Source organism: Onychomys torridus, chromosome 16, assembly GCF_903995425.1.
Source record: "Onychomys torridus chromosome 16, mOncTor1.1, whole genome shotgun sequence".
Lineage (NCBI taxonomy): Eukaryota > Metazoa > Chordata > Mammalia > Rodentia > Cricetidae > Onychomys > Onychomys torridus.
The window spans coordinates 6,124,131-6,143,241 of NC_050458.1; the positions used below are offsets into that span (position 1 = coordinate 6,124,131).

Sequence of the window (19,111 nt, forward strand, 5' to 3'; positions counted from 1 at the left end):
CTGACTAGGATAGCGGTTGTCACTGCAGGGGCAGTCACTGCAGGGGCAGTCAGTCACTGCAGGGGCAGTCACTGCAGGGGCAGTCAGTCACTGCAGGGGCAGTCACTGCAGGGGCAGTCACTGCAGGGGCAGTCAGTCACTGCAGGGGCAGTCACTGCAGGAGCAGTCACTGCAGGGGTAGTCACTGCAGGGGCAGTCACTGCTGGAGCAGTCAGTCACTGCAGGGGTAGTCACTGCTGGGGCAGTCAGTCACTGCTGGGGTAGTCAGTCACTGCAGGGGTAGTCACTGCTGGGGCAGTCAGTCACTGCTGGGGTAGTCAGTCACTGCAGGGGCAGTCACTTCAGGGGCAGTCACTGCAGGGGCAGTCACTGCAGGGGCAGTCACTGCAGGGGCAGTCACTGCTGGGGTAGATAATAAAAACAGATGACAACACATGTGGTTTGTATAGTGCTGGGAACCGAACCCAGGGATCCATGAATGCTAGGTAAGTGAGCAACACCACCAATCCATGTGATGCTTTTACATTTAATTGCTGATTATATGTACATTATTTTTGAAACTTCAACCAATTTATTCTCCCTCCAGTTCCTATTGCCTTATTATCATGTTTTTGTCAGGATTCTCCTGTTTCAGTTTATTATTTCCTCCTTATCCCCATTCCTCCTCTCCACCATAAACATCATGTGGATCATATTTCCTTAGATACAACTTCATCCTCTCAAACACAGTGTAGCAGTCAGTGTGTGCATTATGAGTTTTATTTCTCCTTTCTTTTCTTTTTAAAAATTATTGCTATGAGCTGAGTGTGGTGGTGCACACCTTTAATCCCCACACTCAGGATGCAGAGGCAGGCAGATTTCTTTGAGTTTGAGGCCAACGTGATCTGCATAGAGAGTTCCAGGACAGCTAGGGCTAGATAGAGAGACCCTGTCTAAAACCGAACAAACTTTATCACTACCATTGTTATTGACATGGTCTCACTCTGTAGCCTAGGCAAACTTTGAACTTGCAATCCTGCCTCAGCCTCCTAGGTGCCTAGATGCCAAGTGCATCATGCTGTAGCAGTTCTGCTCTGCTCCACCCAGAAGCTGATACAGCTCTGCTCTGGTGAAAGTTGTTACTTCTCTGCTTTACTCTGGAGCACAAACCTCACATGACATTATGGTGAGGGAGGAATCCAGGAGAGCAGCTACCTCTGCCAGTGTGGAAAAGGGCAGCCCCAAACTGAACAGGTATAGTGCTAATATAGGGTTTCTTAGGGGCGGAGCTTTCCGAGATGGAGATTTTCACCACCTTGTATTTATTGCTGCATTCACTGTCTCACAGTTTACTCAACTCATTTTCTATGAGCAGAATGCCAAGTTTGGTGGCGTCAAGGAGCTTGAAATTGGGGTACCAAGACAGAAAGTTGCCATGTCTCCTGGAGAAACAGTTTCACTGGTTCTCTTCTGTTGAATAAATAACCCTGCTAGTTTTGGCAAGTGGGTCTGCTCAATGCTAGGAACAAAGAAGAGTAACTTCAGCAGTAGCAGCAGCCACTGAGTAATTTACCAGATCAGTGACTGACACTTGGTAAGAGGTCCGCCTGGCTGTCTCCTGAGCTAGGATTAAAGGCATGCACCACCACCGCTTGATTGTTGTTGTTGTAGGATAAAAAGGGCCAGTGGAAGAAAACCCTGGCCCTAAGACTTAACCAGTTCAGGAATTGGAATCCAACCAATAGGTGAGCACAAAAACCCAACCAATCCCAGAGCACAAAATCCAACCAATCTCTGAGCTTGTATCAAGCTCAGGAATTGAAATCCTACCAATCCCCACCTTGAAAAATCTCCATCTTGGAAAGCTCCGCCTCTAAGAAAGCCTATATAAGCACTGTAACTGTGCTGTTTGATGTTTCCCTTTCCACCTTGGCAGAGGTGGCCGCTCCCCTCCTCCCTCCCCATAAATCTCGAGGGAGGTTTGTGTGCAGGAGCATCCGGATCAGAGATGTAACAGTTTTCATCTGAGCAGAGCTATACCGACTCTCAGAACAGAGCAGAACTGCTACATTTCTGCAGGGAAACTCCCTTAGCAGAGCAAAGCTGTAAGGGCTCTTGCGGGAGCAGGAGCAGAGCAGAACACAACTGTAGCACTTTGGCTGGGGAAACTTTCCCTTGCTGGAGCAACGTGTTACACTCCAGGAGCAGAATGGAGCAGAGATGGGACGACCTCGCTGGGAAACCCTCCCCTGCCGGAGCAGAGTTGTTCCACTTGCATTAGGGAAACCTTTCCCAGAGCAAGGACTGTGACACTTTGCTGGGGAAACCGTTTCCCACTGGAACAGAGCTGAGGTGATTCTTGCCTTCCGACTGCCAGGGTGTCTTTCCATCCCGGCTGTAACACTTATAGGTTTTTGTTTGGTTTTTGGTCGGTTGGTTTGGTTTGGTTTTGGTTTTTCAAGATAGGGTTTCTCTGTATAACAGTCCCAACTGTCCTGGAACTTCCTTTGTAGAGCAGGCTGGCCTCTAGCTTACAGAGATCCACCTCTCTAAACCTCATTAAAGGTGTGTGCCACCAACCCTAGCCTGGCTTGTTTTGTTGTTGTTGTTGTTGTTTGTTCGTTTGTTTGTTTTTTAAGCACTTGGGAAGCAGAGGCAGACAGATCTCACATTTTGAGGCCAGCCTGGTCTATAGAGTGAGTTCCAAGACAGCCAGGGTTATGCAGAGAAACCCTGTCTCAAAAAACAAACAAGGGGTTGGGGATTTAGCTCAGTGGTAGAGCTCTTGCCTAGCAAGCACAAGGCCCTGGGTTCGATCCTCAGCTCCACATAAAAACAAAACAAAAACGGGGCTGGAGAGATGGCTCAGGGGTTAAGAGCACTGGCTGTTTTTCCAGAGGACCCGGGTTCAATTCACAACTGTCTCTAACTCCAGTTCCAGGGCATCTGACACCTTCACACCAATGCACATAAAATAAAGTTAAATAAATTTTAAAAACAAACAAACAAAACAAAATAAAACGGGAGCGGGGTGGGGGTGGAGAGAAAGAGAGTGTTTCATAGCTCTGGCTAGCCGTGAATTCACTCTGCTTCTGCCTCTCCAGTCCTAGAATTATAAGTGCGGGCCACCATGGGTGACTCTATGGAGACATGGATAGCACGTGATGTGCATGCTCTGGGCAAGCCATTAACAAACTGAATAACACTCTAGCCCCCAGCACTTCTTCATTTTGGTTTGAGTCAAGTCCTCAATACATTTCCCAGGTTGGCCTTGAGTTTGAGCTATAGCCCAGGTTAGCCTGGAATTTGTAACCCTTGTGTCTCAGCCTGTGTAGCAGGGATTACAGGTCTGTGTTAGCCTGTCCAATTTTCCGATTCCTCTTCCCTTCCTTTCTTCCCTTCTTCTCCCTTCCCCTCCATTCTTGAGACGGGGTTTTGCTAAGTAGGCCAGGCTGACCTTGAACTTGAGGCAATTTCCCTGTCTTAGTCCCTAAAACCTGGCATTTCCGGTGTGCACCACTGTTACATACAGGGAGACCCCTGAGGGTATCCCTCTTATGCAGGGAAACATGCTGTCATGCGGGGCAGACACAGTGGCAGGCTAGCTAGTGACGCACTCCGTGCGGGCATGGCGGCAGGGCAGCAAGTAGACATTCACAACCCAGACTACATCTGTGGTTTATTATAATAGAAAGATTAAGAGAAAATAGGAAAAAAGAAAGAAACAGAGAGTGAAAGAGAGAGGGGTCAAGGGATGCTCACTTAGGGGAAGTGGAGGGAGAGAGAAAAAGGGGCAGAGTTTCTCCTTAAGAAGAGGCTTCTCCCATGAACTGTGGACTGGTGGCTGTGGAGCCCCCATGGGACTGGACTAGGCCTTCTGAATATGGAAGACGGTTGTTTGGCTTGAACTGTTTGGGGGGGGGGCACCCAGGCAGGGGGATCGGGATGGTCCCTGGCAGGCTTCTGGAACCCGGTGCCTGTGGTGTGATGCCTTTGCACAGCCTTGGTGCAGTGGGAAGGGGCTTGGACCTGCCTAGGCTCAGTGTGCTGGGCTCTGCTGATTCCCCATGGGAGACCTTGATTTGGGGGATGTGAGAATGTGGGGTGGCTTGGGAAAGAGGGCTGGGGGTGGGAGGAGGGAGGAGAGGATTCTGTGATAGTATGTGGAGTGAGTAGAAAATTTCTTAATAAAGAAAAATAGGGGGGAAAAAGAAGAAGAGGCTTCTATGTCAGGACACAGGGTGGCCCAAGGGGCAGGATCAGAATATTAACAACCACTAGACTGGATCTTTCCATCTAGAGCCAGAGATCAAACCCTGGGCCTTCATGTGATAAGCAAGCACCTTGAACTGGGCCACATCCTCAGCCCTCAAAAAAGGAAAGGAATGATCAGTCATAGACAGCAGCAGCAACTGGCACACAGCTGAGACTCAGGAGCCCGCCCCGTTGAGCATGTGTGTATGTACCACATGATGTGTCCCATGGGAACTCCACAATGTGACCCGCTGACTTTCCCAGGAACCCACCACCATTCAGTGGGTTCAGGAGAGTTTCCTATAGGAGGGGCCCCCAGTTTGAGGACATAACTGTGGAAGACAATCATGGCAGTTTAGAGGAAAGGAATGTCAGCCTTAGAGGAAGCGGCTAACATTGCTGAACAGAAAGTGTCACAGAATTCCAGGGCTTCTGAGCCAAAGAGGAGATTCTTCCAGGTAGGGTACCTGGAACTGTTCTCCACCTGGGAGTCTGGTGTGTCCCAGAGAGAGTGTGTGATTGAGAAACCCTTTTTCATATGTAGTTTGGACAGCAAGTCAGCTTTGCAAACAAAAGAGGCATCAGAGCACCCAGTTTTTGTTTGAATTGTGAAAAAAAATTTATTTTTAAACAAGATTTAATTTTATTTTTTTATTTGTGTGTGTCAGACGTATACAGGTGCCCAGGGAGGACAGAAGAGGATGTCAGATCCCCCGTAGCTGGAGTTACAGGAGGTTATGAGATTTCTAACTTGGGTGCTGGGAACCGAACTCTGGACCTCTGTAGGAGCAGGAGCACTCAGAACTCCTGCACCATCTCTCCAGATCTTTGCTTTTGAGACAGGCTGTCCCGTAGCCCAGGCTGATCTCAAACTCACTAAGCAACTGGGGATGATGCTGAGTTCCTGATGCTCTCGGATGCTCTCGGCTCCACCTCCGAAGTCTTGGAATTACAAGCATGTTCCACTGTACCAGGCTTGATGGATACTTACTGATACAGAAGACAAGTTAATTGACACTTTCTCTGGCTTCCCACTGTAACCTGTGTTCATGAGTCCTATTAACAAAGAGGCAGCTGCACTTGGTACTTACACTAAGAATCTTCTGCAACTGGGCAGAAAATTACAGACAGTACAAACTCCAGGAATAGAGGAATAACACAAACACAAGAGACCTCTGGATAAGAATATCTAAGGGGATATCATTCCACTATAGCGAAGGTTGGGGTTTTGGTTGTTTTAAAATCGTATGTATTTTGTGTGTGTGAGTGTTTTGCCTGCATGTTTATATGTGTGCTTTGTGCCTTCAATGGTCAGAAGAGGGTGTATGATCCCCTGGGACTGGAATTGTGGACGATTGTGGTCCTCTTCAGGAGCAGCAAGTGCTCTTAACCACTGAGCCATCTCTCCAAAAAGTATAAACCCTACCCAGGGTTAATATGTATTTTAAAGTGTATTGTTTCCAATGTTGTTTCCTGTCCCTGGCTCAGTAGCCTCCTGACTGGAACATAAGAAGCACAGAACATATAGTTTTTAAAATGAATATAAGTTGGCTAAATTACTAGATGGCTTTTGCATGGAGTGCATCATCTGTTTGTCTGTCTTTCAGGGTGCTAGGGATGGAATGCAGAGCCTCCTACATGCTGGGCAAATGCTGTTTCAAAGACCTATACCCATAGCTAATAAATCATTTTATTATACTCATGAATACAAATGCAAATCAAAGAACCCTTCCAGACATTCAACATAAGAACCAACTTTAACAACCCAGGTCAAGTACAGAGCACAATGAGGTGGGGCCGAGGCAGGGCTGGGGAGGGGAAGGGGTGGGTCAGGGAAGAGGGAGGGCCACTGCCCACTTCTAACTGGGAATCTTAGCAAAGTTTCTTTTTGTTCTCTCTCTCTCTCTCTCTCTCTCTCTCTCTCTCTCTCTCTCTCTCTCTTTCTCTCTCTTAAAATATGTCTTCTTTATAAAACACTTATTTTTGTTTTTAAATTTTTACGTATTTGTATGTATGTACACATGAGTGCAGGTGCCAACAGAGGGTGAGAGTATTGGATCCCCTGGAGCTGGAGCTACAGGCAATTGTGAGCGGCCTAATGTGGATGTTAGGGAATCGCTCTAACCGCTGAGCCATCTCTCTAGCCCCGATTTTCTTCTTTTCAACCCCCGTTCTTTTTACTGTGGCTTATCTTGTTTCCTTGTTTGTTTTATTTTGATTGAGAGGCTTTAAAAGAACATTGTCTGGGGTTGGGGATTTAGCTCAGTGGTAGAGCACTTGCCTAGCAAGTGCAAGGCTCTAGGTTCGATCCTCAGCTAAACAAACAAACAAACAAAAAAACACATTTTCTTTACATTTTTTTCTTTCTTTTTTCTAGCAAAGCTTATTTTCAGTGGAGTCTGATGCATACTGGATTATCCTAGGGAGAAAAAGGCAGCTGTGGACATGGCCTTGGTGTTTGTTTAGTTGAACAGAGTCATGTGTGGTCTTTTTTATATATTGGACTCAGTGTCTCACACTCGTTAGATCTACACCCCCAGCCCAAGATGGTATGTGCATGAAAAAAGTGAAAATGAAGACCTCACACTCCTAGGGATGGGTTGAGGAGGTTGGTTGTAGATAAAAGGGAGAATACTGAACCATACTGAACCTGATTCAGGCCGTGAGAGGAGGCCCAGACGAGAGCGGAAGAATTGGAGAGGAGAGAAGGGGGCTAAGAGAGGACCGAGAGAACAAAAGACAAAGAGGGCAAGGTGCTGGTAGCCAAAGTTGCTGAGGTTATACAGGGGTCATCAGCTGGGAAGGGCAGCTTTGCTCTGGGCTGGAGCGTTTAGGGTAGGGGGTGGGTATGCCAGCCAGGATGACTCTGTAACAGGTACAGGGGAGTAGGGGCTGGTGGCCAGAGTCCACTCTGATAGGCTAAACAGGCACCTCAGTTAGCCATTTGTCCAGAATTTGAGACCTGTGTGTTTGGGTGTGCCTGACTGTGTATGTGTGTGTGTGTGTGTGTGTGTGTGTGTGTGTGTGTGTGTGTGTGTATACTTCCTCACTATGTAGCCAGACTGGCCTCACACTCAAGATTATCCCACGTGCTTAGATTGCGGTCATGTGCCAAAGAATCTGGATTAGTAACTCTTTACTCACAGGAAAATGTAGTCCTCTCTGTAAAAACTTCAGAGGAGAGCTTATGTGTCTACTCCAGTGTTCAGAAGTTAGCTTTAAGCCTGGTAGTGCATGGCTTTAATCCCAGCACTGGGGAAGCAGAGGCAGGGGTATCTATGAGTTGGAGGCTAGCCTGGTCTACAAAGTGAGTTGCAGGACAGCCAGGGCTATAGAGAGAGACCCTGTCTGAACAAACCAAAAAATGAAAGGAAAACAAAAGTTAGTTTTAGAAGTTAGTATTGCTGGGCGGTGGTGGCGCACACCTTTAATCCCAGCACTCAGGAGGCAGAGCCAGGAGGATCTCTGTGAGTTTGAGGCCAGCCTGGGCTACAGAGTGAGATCCAGGAAAGGCGCAAAGCTACACAGAGAAACCCTGTCTCGAAAAACAAAACAAGAAAAGTTAGTGTAACTAACAGAAGCTGTGAGGGAGCTTTCAAGTAATAAGTTCCTTCTCCTTGGGGTTAAATAGTGATAATCACATGGTTCATTGTAATTAAAAGAAAACAGAAACTTTCAGCTCCAGGGGAAACAATGCCCTCTCCTGGCCTCCTCAGGCACTGTACTCATGTGCACAAACCCACACATAGACATGCATGATTAAAATAAAACATGCAATCTCTTTTTCTTTACATACATTAATGGTGTTAGCTCTTCATCACTGTAGCAAAACACCTCAGATAATTAATTAGCTTAGAAAGAGAAATGGCTGTGAGGTGTGGTGGTTCACACCTTTAATCTCAGCACTCAGGAGGCAGAGGCAGGCAGATTTCTGTGGGTTCAAGGCCAGCCTGGTCTACATAGAGTTCTAGGATTGTTGCAGAGAGTGTGCCACTGTGGGGGCAGACTTTGAGGTCTTTTGCTTAAGCTTTGCCCAGTGTCACAGTTAGTTGACTTCCTGTCGCCTACAAGATGTAGCACTTTCAGCTCCAGCAGCACATCTGCTGAACACCACCATGCTCCCCACTATGATGATTGATATGCCCAGATCTCAGGGACCCCCAAAAGACCACCATGGAGACCGAATACCATATGTAAAAGCAAAGAGCCTTTATTTCCAAACTCCAAGCTTGGTCTCTCTGTCTAACACAGTGGTAAGAGCAGAAAGCCCTGAGTCCAGGCAGGGTAGAGTTTTTATCATAGCAGTGGTTGGGGTGAGGGGATTTCCAGGGTTCAGGACCCTGATTGGCTGACATTTGTCTAGGGGTATTTGTAAAACAAAAATAGGTGCCGGGCAGTGGTGGCACATGACTTTAATCCCAGAGGCAGGCAGATCCCTGTGAGTTTGAAGCCAGCCTGGTCTACAGAGCGAGATCCAGGACAGGCACCAAAACAACACAGAGAGACATTATGTCAAAAAATAGGTGTATGTTACAATCAGGGACATCTGACCATCTTACCTAACCTTGTCTAATGTTGGAATGTTTGGGATGGCAGGTACTTCCCCTTAGATGTAGGCCTTCCCTGGTTGGGGTCAGCTTATGGCTTTTCCTGGGTCTGGGTGTTGCCTGCCAGTAAGCCTGTCACAGAAAGTGTGTCTGAGCCTCTAAGCCTGTCATGGCAGCCATGTGGTCAAGCTGTTTTGGGGCCCCTCCACAATGATAATGGACTGAATGTCTGAAACTGAAAGCAAGCCACACAATTAAGTGTTTTCTTTATAATAAGAGTTTCTGTGGCAGAGAAAAACAATGACATCATGAAATTTGCAGGCAAATGGATAGGACTATCATCCTGAGTGAGGTAACCCAGACTCAGAAGAACAAACTTGGTACGTACTCACTCATAAATGGATACTAGATGTAAAGCAAAGGGTAACCAGACTACAACCCACAACTCCAGAGTAGCAGGCTAACAAGGAAGACCCTAAGAGGGATGCATGGATCACCCTGGGAAGGGGAAATAGATGAGATCTCCATGAGTAAACTGGGAATGAGGGGAGGGAGCAATAAAGTATAGGGGATGGAGGATGAGAACTTAAGGGAACAGGATGGAGTGGGAAAACAGTGAGAGAGATATCATCATAGAGGGAGACATCATGGGGATAGAGAGAAACCTGGTGATAGGGAAGTGGCCAGGAATCCTCAAGGATAACCCCAGCCTAGACTACTAGCAATAATGGAGAGGGTGCCTGAACTGAACTGTCTTACCCCAGTGATCAGATCAGTGAATACCCTAACTGTCATGGTAGAGCTTTTCTCCAGTAACTGGTGGAAGCAGATGCAGAGATCCACAGCCAAACATCAGGCAGAGCTCTAGGAGTCCAGTCTAGGAGAGAGAAGAGGGATTCTATGAGCAAGTGCATCAGGATCATGATGGGGAAACCTGCAGAAATGATCAAACCAAACTAGTAGGAACTCATGAAAGTTGGATTAATTGCTGTGGAGCCTGCATGGGACTGGACTAGGCCCTCTGCATGGCCAGACAATTGTGTAGCTTGATCTGCTGAGGGGGCCCCCTGGTGGTAGGATCAGAATCCATCCCTGGTGCACGAGGGGGCTTTGTGGAGCCCACTACCTATGATGGGACACCTCATGCTGACTTGAGGCAGGGGGAAGGGCTTGGACTTGCCTCTACTGGATGTGTCTCCCCATGAGAGGCCTTGCCTTCTTGTGGGGGGAAATGGAGGTGGGTTGGGAGGGGGAGGCTGGGGGTGGGAGGAGGGAAGAGGGAGATCTTTGGTGTATAAAATGTATGAAAAAATTTTCTTTCTTTTCTTTTTGCTTTTTATTAATTTGTTTATTCATTAATCAGTTTTTTTAAAAAAATTAAAACAGGTTATAATTCCAAAGTCCATGGTTATTTGAAACTGGAAAATATTTTCTCTGTAGAAAATAGTAAAAATGATAACATTTCCCAATAAGCCCTTTTAAGCCAAATAATAGCTGAAATATGCATATAAATACTGATTAGATTCTGGGATACAGAAGAAACCTATCTTCATCTGTTCAAAGAGCTATGTTTTACTTAAGTTGTGTAAGTGAGATCCTATTCATCTTCCCCTTCACTGTTTGATTTACATCAGACAATTTTCTATAGGCTAATCCATCATCTAAAAAGATTTTAGCCTCCCCTCCTGAAAGTACAGCCAGCAATTTCTTTCATCAGCTTGATACAGAACAAATTCTTCTCCTAATAGTAAAATGTTTCACTAAAGCTTGCCCAGTGATTGTGAAAGACCCCCAGTGGAGATCTTCCCTCAGGAGAGACCCCGAACCCAAGGAACACGCCGAAACCACGGATCAGATGCAAACAGCAAGAGGGTTTATTTGAATACACAGGTACCTGGGGCGACAAGTCTCTCGGAGGACTTGCGCGCCTTCCTAGGGAAAGGGGGACTTTTTATAGGATCTCAGGGGCAGAAGCGCAGTTACAGAAGCGAGAAGCATAGTTACAGGGTTCCCATTGGTTGATTCAAATAAGGCCAGGGTGAACTTGGGGACATATTCTTAAATCTCTGAAATTTGCTGTGTGTGGCTGACCTGGCCTTGTCTAGGGCACAGTGGTGTTTTCCTAGCCCAACTGTCTATTCCCCAAGGCCAGGTGGCCCACCATAGATATCCTGTTTTGACTCAATGGTTTCTCTCCCAAGGCCTGGTGGCCGACCATAGTTATGAACTCCTGTTTGGCCTTCTTCCCCTGAACCACAGATATCCTGTTCTTTATGTTTAAGCCTTGCAAAATGGCGTTACAGCAGTCAAGCTAAAGCTATTGTAGGGGGTCTTTCAATTGGGCAAAACCAAAACTTATTATAAGTCGCAATCATCATAGGGTCCCCCTGTTAGATAGGTAGCCTCCCTGGATCTGTGGGTTACAGCCTGATTTCCTTTGCTTTATATCTAATATCCACTTATGAGTGAGCACATATCTTGTTTGTCCTCCTGAGTCTAGGTTACCTCACTCAGGATATTTTCTAGATCCATCCATTTGCCTGCAAATTTCATGCTGTCATTGTTTTTCTCTGCTGAGTAGTACTCCATTGTGTATATGTACCACATTTTCTTAATCCATTCTTCAGTTGATGGGCATCTAGGTTGTTTCCAGGTTCTGGCTATTATGAATAATGCTGCTGTGAACATAGTTAAGCATGTATCTTTGTGGTGTGATTGAGCATTCCTTGGGAATATACCCAAGAGTGGTATGGCTGGGTCTTGAGGTAGATCGATTCCCAATTTTCTTTATATATTTTGGAGATTAGCCCTCTGTCAGATGTGGGGTTGGTGAAGATCTTTTCCCATTCTGTAGGCTGTCTTTTTGTCTTATTGACTGTGTCTTTTGCCCTACAAAAGCTTCTCAGTTTCAAGAGGTCCCATTTATTAATTGTTGCTCACAGTATCTGTGCTACTGGTGTTATATTTAGGAAGTGGTCTCTTGTGCCAATGCATTCAAGAGTACTTCCTACTTTTTCTTCTATCAAGTTCAGTGTAACTGGATTTATGCTGAGGTCTTTGATCCACTAGGACTTGAGTTTTGTACATGGTGACCGATATGGATTTATTTGCAGTCTTTTACATGTTGACATCCAGTTATGCCAGCACCATTCGTTGAAGATACTTTCTTTTTTCCATTGTATAGTTTTGGCTTCTTTGTCAAAAATCAAGTGTTCATGTGTGTGTGGATTAATGTCAGGATCTTCAATTCGATTCCATTGGTCCGTATGAAGGTTTTTATGCCAGTGCCAAGCTGTTTTTATTACTATAGCTCTATAGCAGAGTTTGAGGTCAGGGATGGTGATGCCTCCAGGAGTTGCTTTATTGTACAGGATTCTTTTTTTTCTCTCTCATTAACAACAGTTTACAGCCGGGCGTTGGTGGCTCACGCCTTTAATCCCAGCACTCGGGAGGCAGAGGCAGGTGGATCTCTGTGAGTTCGAGGCTAGCCTGGTCTACAAAGCGAGTTCCAGGAAAGGTGCAAAGCTACACAGAGAAACCCTGTCTCAAAAAACCAAACTAAACAAAACAAAACAAAAAACAAAAACAAAAAACAGTTTACTGTTTCCTTGCAAATACCACACTTGCTTATGATAGGATTTTGCACATGATGGAATTGATAAGTGGGTTTTTTCACTTTGTTTTTTTATTTTATTTTATTTTAAGATTTATTTGTTTATTATGTACACAGAAGAGGGTGCCAGATCTCATTACAGATGGTTGTGAGCCACCATGTGGTTGCTGGGAATTGAACTCAGGACCTCTGGAAGAGCAGCTAGTGCTCTTAACCTCTGAGCCATCTCTGCAGCCCTTTATTTTATTTATTTTTTAAATTACACTCATGATATTCATTAATTACACTCATGATATTAATTACATTTGCAGTATTCATTGGTTACATTCACAGTATTCTTTCAATAATTGTATTTATGATATTTATTAATTACATTAATTGTATTGATTTATTACATTCATGCTATTATGTCCTGATACTACTACTGTCCATTTGTGGGACTTTTCCATCACACAAAACAGAGATTCTGTACTTAGGAAATCATTGCTCTATATTCCATGAAAGTAGTTGTCTGGTAACATAAATGGCTTCTGCATCAGTCCCACAAACAAGACAGGGACCTAAACATCCAAACTGGGGGGCTGGAGAGATGGCCCAGCAGTTAAGAGCACTGGTTGTTCTTCCAGAGGTCCTGAGTTCAATTCTCAGCAACCACATCGTGGCTTACAACCATCCGTAATGAGATCTGGCACCCTCTTCTGGCCTGCAAGCATGCATGTAGGCAGAACACTGTATATACATAATAAATAAATCTTTTTTTAAAATTAATTTATTTATTTTTCTATTATCAGCTTGATACAGTATAAATTCTTACCCTGATAGTGAAATGTTTCTTTGAGGCTTGCTCAGTAATTGAGTAAAATCAAAACTTAACCAGAGGTTAAGAGCACCGACTGCTCTTCCAGAGGTCCTGAGTTCAATTCCCAGCAACCACGTGGTGGCTCACAACCATCTGTAATGAGATCTGGCACCCTCTTCTGTATACATAATAAATAAGTAAAACTTAAAAAAAATTCTTATATGTGTTTAGCTGCATAGCTTGGTAGCTTTTCTCAGTTTTGCCTTGTCATCTTGCTTCATCTGTGTCTGGCTGGTGACTCCTGACTCAGCCCTTCCTCTTCCTAGAATTCTCTTTGTCTGCTTGCCTCACCTGGCTACTTCCTACCTGGCTACTGGCCAATCAGCAATTTATTTATCAACCAATCAGAGCAACACATATTCACAGCATACAGAACGACATACCACAGAATCTAGGTCCATATATTTATCTACCAATTTTATTATTTCATTTTTCTTTATTGCTGAAATTCTGTTGTGTATATGTACCACATTTTCTTTATCCATTTATCTGTTGAAGAACATTTAGCTTGTTTCCATTTCCTGGACTTCCAATTACTGCTGTTATGAATAGGACAGTTATGGACACTGCTGAGCACGTATGTAGAGTAGACTGTTGAGTCTTTTTAGCACATGACAAAAAGTTATGTAGCGGAATCATATGGTAGATTTATTTTCGGTTTTTTGAGGATTCTTCATATTGATTTCCAGAGTGGCTGCACAAATTTGTGTTTCTACCCACAGTGAATGAGGGTTCCTCTCTCTTCACAACCTCATCACCATGTGTTGTCAGTTATGATGCTGCTTTTTGACATCCTGACTGGGGGGTGTTAAATCTCAAAATTGTTTTAATTGGCATTTTCCTGACTGCTAAAGATGATATACACTTTTTGAGGTATTTCTTAGCCATTTATATTTCTTCTATTGAGAACTCCCTGTTTTTCCTATAAAGAGCTCCATGTTTAGATCTCTCTAGCTAATTTTTTTTAATTGGGTCTTTGGTTTCCTTGACTTTGTGTTTTGAGCTTTGTATATCTGGATATTAATCTTCTGAGTGATGGTAAATTCTTTCTTTGTTGTATCTTTGTGTAGTTTGGGTGTCAGGGTAATTGTAGCCTCATAAAAAGAGTTTGATGGCCGGGCGGCAGTGGCGCACACCTGTAATCCCAGCACTCGGGAGGCTGAGGCAGGTGGATCTCTGTGAGTTCGAGGTCAGCCTGGTCTACAGAGCGAGATCCAGGAAAGGAACCAAAACTATACAGAGAAACCCTGTCTCGAAAAACCAAAAAAAAAAAAAAAAAAAAAAGAAAAGCTTAGAGCTGGGTGTGGCAGGGTACACCTATAATCCCAGCACTGGGAAGGCAGAGGCTGGCAGATCTCCGAGTTTGAGGCCAGCCTGGTCTAGTGACCCAGGTTCAGGACAGCCAAGCTCAAGCAGTGAAAGACCGAACATTGGTGAAGATGTCATTGAACAAGGAGGCCATGTTCCAGCCCCAGCAAGCAGCAGAACTTGGCAGCTTCAGCCATGTGGTTCTTGATAGGAAATCACAACATGTCCACATGGTTGGGCTTTCCCAGCAGACCGCCTAGTTATTTCCGGTTCAAAATAGCCATTTCCAGGTCAGAACATCTCGCGTGGCTAGGACTCCGTGGCTTTACATGGTTGCGTAAAGCATGCACGGTCATGTAATCTACGCGCATGTGTGGAGTAGCCACATATGGTCCTGTACGCATGTGCGGCTCACTCTTTAAAAAGCCAGCGCCATTTTGCACAGGTCTTTTTCCTCTCTCTCTTCTTCTCTCCTCACTCACGTGTGTGCTGGTCTGTCACGTCTCTTCCTATCCTATATTAATAAACAGCTCTTCTGTGGATTTGTCGTGTTTGGGACGTGTTCCACGAGGGTAAGAGCGCAAATAAATAACTAACATTGGTGCTATGAGGGAATGGGTGCTTCCAGGTGCTTTCGGGTGCTTTGCACCTGGAAACCCGGGAACCGGGGACGGAAACTCTGTGCTGCACAATCTGGGAACTTTGCTCCGTTTGTGACAGATCACTCTCCATTAGCCTGGTCGCAAATCTGCATGCAATACCGCTGCTCTGATTGGTGAGTTTTCCCCTTTTGGGCTAGCATAAACGGTTTCCTGAATCCGTGAGAACGACCATTGAGCGTCCGGTGCCTCACTGGTTATTCTTGAGACCAGGGAACCCCCCGGCCATGGTCTTCACTGGCTACGTTCGGCCCCCTTCGCAGGCCCAGATTTCCAGCCACCTCCTACGTCTGCAGCTTGAGATATTTTTCGCGATGGGACCACCACCGTCAGGTGCGTCCTAGGGCTGTGTGAAACTGGCACGTTCTTCATGCCCGACGGGGCGGCTGGGCATTAAGGGCTCCCGGGGAGTCCTTGCTTCACACAGCCGGGGGTGGGGGGCGCTTATCAGGCCTCCGGGAGGTCTTAGCTCCAGATCACGTTTATTTTTTTAATTTTTAATTTTTCTGCCTCTCCGCTGCAGACATGGGAAATAAGGCTTCCAACCCGATCCCTTAGGCTGTCTTCTTGCTTAAAGATTCCTAAGCTTATCCATCTCTGTACTGAGAGATGGCCCAAGTATGCTTTAGAAAATAACGAAAAATCCCAATCTTTTATGGGAGTTATCTAATTCTGGCCAGTGAACAGGCAAATGGAAAGAGTTGCTCTGTATCTTAGCTTTCTCTCTCTCAATGTTAAACTGTCTCTTCATTCTCTCCTGCTCATGTGCTCCTAGCTATGCCTAAACCAAAAGATTCTCTGTCCCTATCTCTCTTTTTCTCTCAATAAAGCTCTAGAAAGGTAACCATGGCTTATGATTCTTCCACCAACCAGCACGCATCTCCAGCTGGCTGCCACAGGTGGTGGCCAGCCATGAGAAGTGCAGCTTTCCACCACTGATACCGCCACGATTTTTCACAGTGAGTCTGCTGTTCTAATGGCTAAAATCTGAGCTATATGTTTGCGACGGGACAATCCTGGGGGTTGTCCTCAGGCTGTGCTGGCAACAGCAGGCACATTTTTGCTCGGAGCAAAAATATCATCTGGGGTCTACCGGGTAGACCACTGCAGCACAGTCACAGCCCGTCCCATCCCTTGACGAAGAGGATAGGGAACTTGAGCTGATTCTTAGATCTCTCTCCATTCTTTGGGGATGCCCAAGATTGGAGTCTAATCCTGGTTTGTTATTTTAATTTTTTGTTTTTCTCTCGGCTACAGCCATGGGACAAAGGGGCAGATACATTTACCACCTACATTGGCGGATAGGGGTGGGTACTGGTAAACCTGGCCACATAACAGCATAAACCTGACCGCATAACAGTGTGGCAGGTACTTCAGCCAGCAAATGGGAAAATAAGAGTTGCTTCATCTCCAAGCTTTCTGCTAAAGCTCCAAACCCTTTCTTTCCTTTCCCACTTAGGCGTCTGCCATGTGTAACCTTTTCTGTCTGACTTCCGTGCTGGCCAGGTTCAAATGCACAGGTTGGGTGGTTTCTAAGACTTGCCCTAACTCACCTTAACTCCACCCACTCATTCTCAAATTGCCTTGAGAACCACAGACGGGTATAAAAGCAGCTGAGATCTAAACAATTAAGTTTACAATAATCAGGATGGCTCCTAAGCTAAAAAAAAATAAAATATAAAATAAAATCAGCTTATAGCCTCAGGCAAGTCTTCCAAAGGATCGGTTTACAGTCTGCCTACTGGCAGATCTTCCAAAAGCTGTCCTTAAGCCACCAGTCGTCAGGAAAAATTCAGGACACAGAGTAAAATCTGTCTCTTGTTCCCAGCTAAAAATTAAGTATCTGGAGAACAAGGCTCCTGACTCCATGGGCAAAAGAGTCATCTGTGGCATTTAAGGTGTGCCAGGGAAGAGATAGAAGCCCGAAAACAAAATTGCCAAATGCTGGCACTCACTGACTCCCAAAAGCTGTTGGGTCCCTGTTTTAAGTGAAAAAGGTCATGGGCTAGCGAATGCCCTGCCCATCAACAGCCTTGTCCTTGTGCTGCCTAGAAAGACAACCAGTCAGCTGACTGCCCCCAGGTGCCAAGACGTATGGGTACATCAAGCTAAGACCTCCAGCACACCTAGGCTTGGCTATAGACACAGCAGGGAACCCAGAACTCAGCAGGGAAGCGATCAGTTTCTTTCCTTCTGGACACCAGAGCCACTGACTCAGTCCTGGGAGTTTTAGGATGTCACTCCTCCTTTCTATTGTTGGGAACAGAGGACAGCCTTACTTACCTCACCAGATTTAATTGTACTTTCAGAGTTACTTAATGAGAAAGATTTCCAACTAAGATAAGAGCTCATTGTCTCATTTCAAAGTTACCGCCTGTGTTTCTCATGTGCATACAGACAGGGCCATGATCTTTGCCTTGTCCCTAATTCAAAAAAATAAGTTCTCTTCCACTCAAGCTCCAGAGGACACCAGGATCCACTGCCTTGTCACCAATTCCAGAGGAATAAGGTATCACCCCTTCCTTTCCCAACTAGGGCCACACAGGGCCGGAGGCAAAAGGCCCATCAAAATATCCAGGCGGTAAGGATATAACAGTTTGTCACTGTTCAATACTCAGTAACTGATCACCTGTGTATCCCAAATGCTAAACTAATAAAACAAGCAGGCGCCTTAAATAAACTGTCTTAAATAAGTCTTGTCTCAGGTAAAAATTAAGCAGAGTACTAAAACATCACAGCCACCTTTTTAAAATGTCTCCATCCAGACAGGCCAGATCTACCTCAGATAAATGTCAACTCCAAAAAACAAAATAATAATGAGTCTTTTCTCTAAGCTTTTATGTCACCAGTGTCCTGTCAGACAGAAGGTTCCCAGCCATACCATGAAGGACGGACAGCTGTAGAACAAGGCATGACAGAACTTCATCCCAGGACCAGCCACACCATGGAGGATGGACACAGCTGCAGGACTTCATCGTAGGACTTCAGGAGGCAGCTTCCCCATTTCTCCCAAGAATCAATCAACGTCCACCATTCAACCTGAAGCAGCCTTTGAGAGAAATGGCGCCCCATACCCACTCATCCATATATTTTTTTCTTTTTCTTTTTTTAAGAGAAAATAAGTCAGGAATGATAGGAAATCACAACATGTCCACATGGTTGGGCTTTCCCGGCAGACCGCCTAGTTATTTCCAGTTCAAAATAGCCATTTCCAGGTCAGAACATCTCGTGTGGCTAGGACTCCGTGGCTTTACATGGTTGCATAAAGCACGCATGGCCATGTAATCTATGCCCATGTGTGGAGTAGCCACATGTGGTCCTGTACGCATATGCGGCTCACTCTTTAAAAAGCCGGCGCCATTTTGCACAGGCCTCTCTTCTCTTCTCTCTCTCCTCTCTCTCCTCTCCTCTTCTTCTCTTCTCTCCTCACTCATGTGTGCTTCCCACAGGCCTGTCACATCTCTTCCTATCCTATATTAATAAACAGCTCTTCTGTGGATTTGTCGTGTTCAGGACATGTTCCTTGCAGGGTAAGAGCTCCAAAATAACTAACAGTTCTGGTTTTAGATTTAAAGACAGAAAAAAGGAGTCATGGAATAAAGCTGAGGAGGCCAGGCAATGTGTCAGGGGTGTTCCTGAATGGAGGCCTAGAGAGGCCATTGCGTGAAGCTGTGAAGTTGAAGCCTGGATTGCCTTGGAGACCCCAAGATGCTGGAGATTCAAGAGCCATGGGATACCTGCTGAGGAAAGCTACTAATAGGGAGTGTTACCAGCCCAAGAGAAACAAGTTTGTCGCAGTCAACAAAGCTGAAAGGAGTTGGAGATCTGAGGAGCACTTTGACATCAGACATGGAGATGCAGAGTTTGGAGTTTGCCCAGCTGGGTTTTGGTC

The 19,111-nt window shown here is 45.5% G+C and overlaps 1 pseudogene; it reads right to left on the reverse strand.

Moving 5' to 3' along the window:
• Positions 1–19,111, reverse strand: part of LOC118597071 — a 63,714-nt pseudogene that overhangs the window by 1,110 nt on the left and 43,493 nt on the right.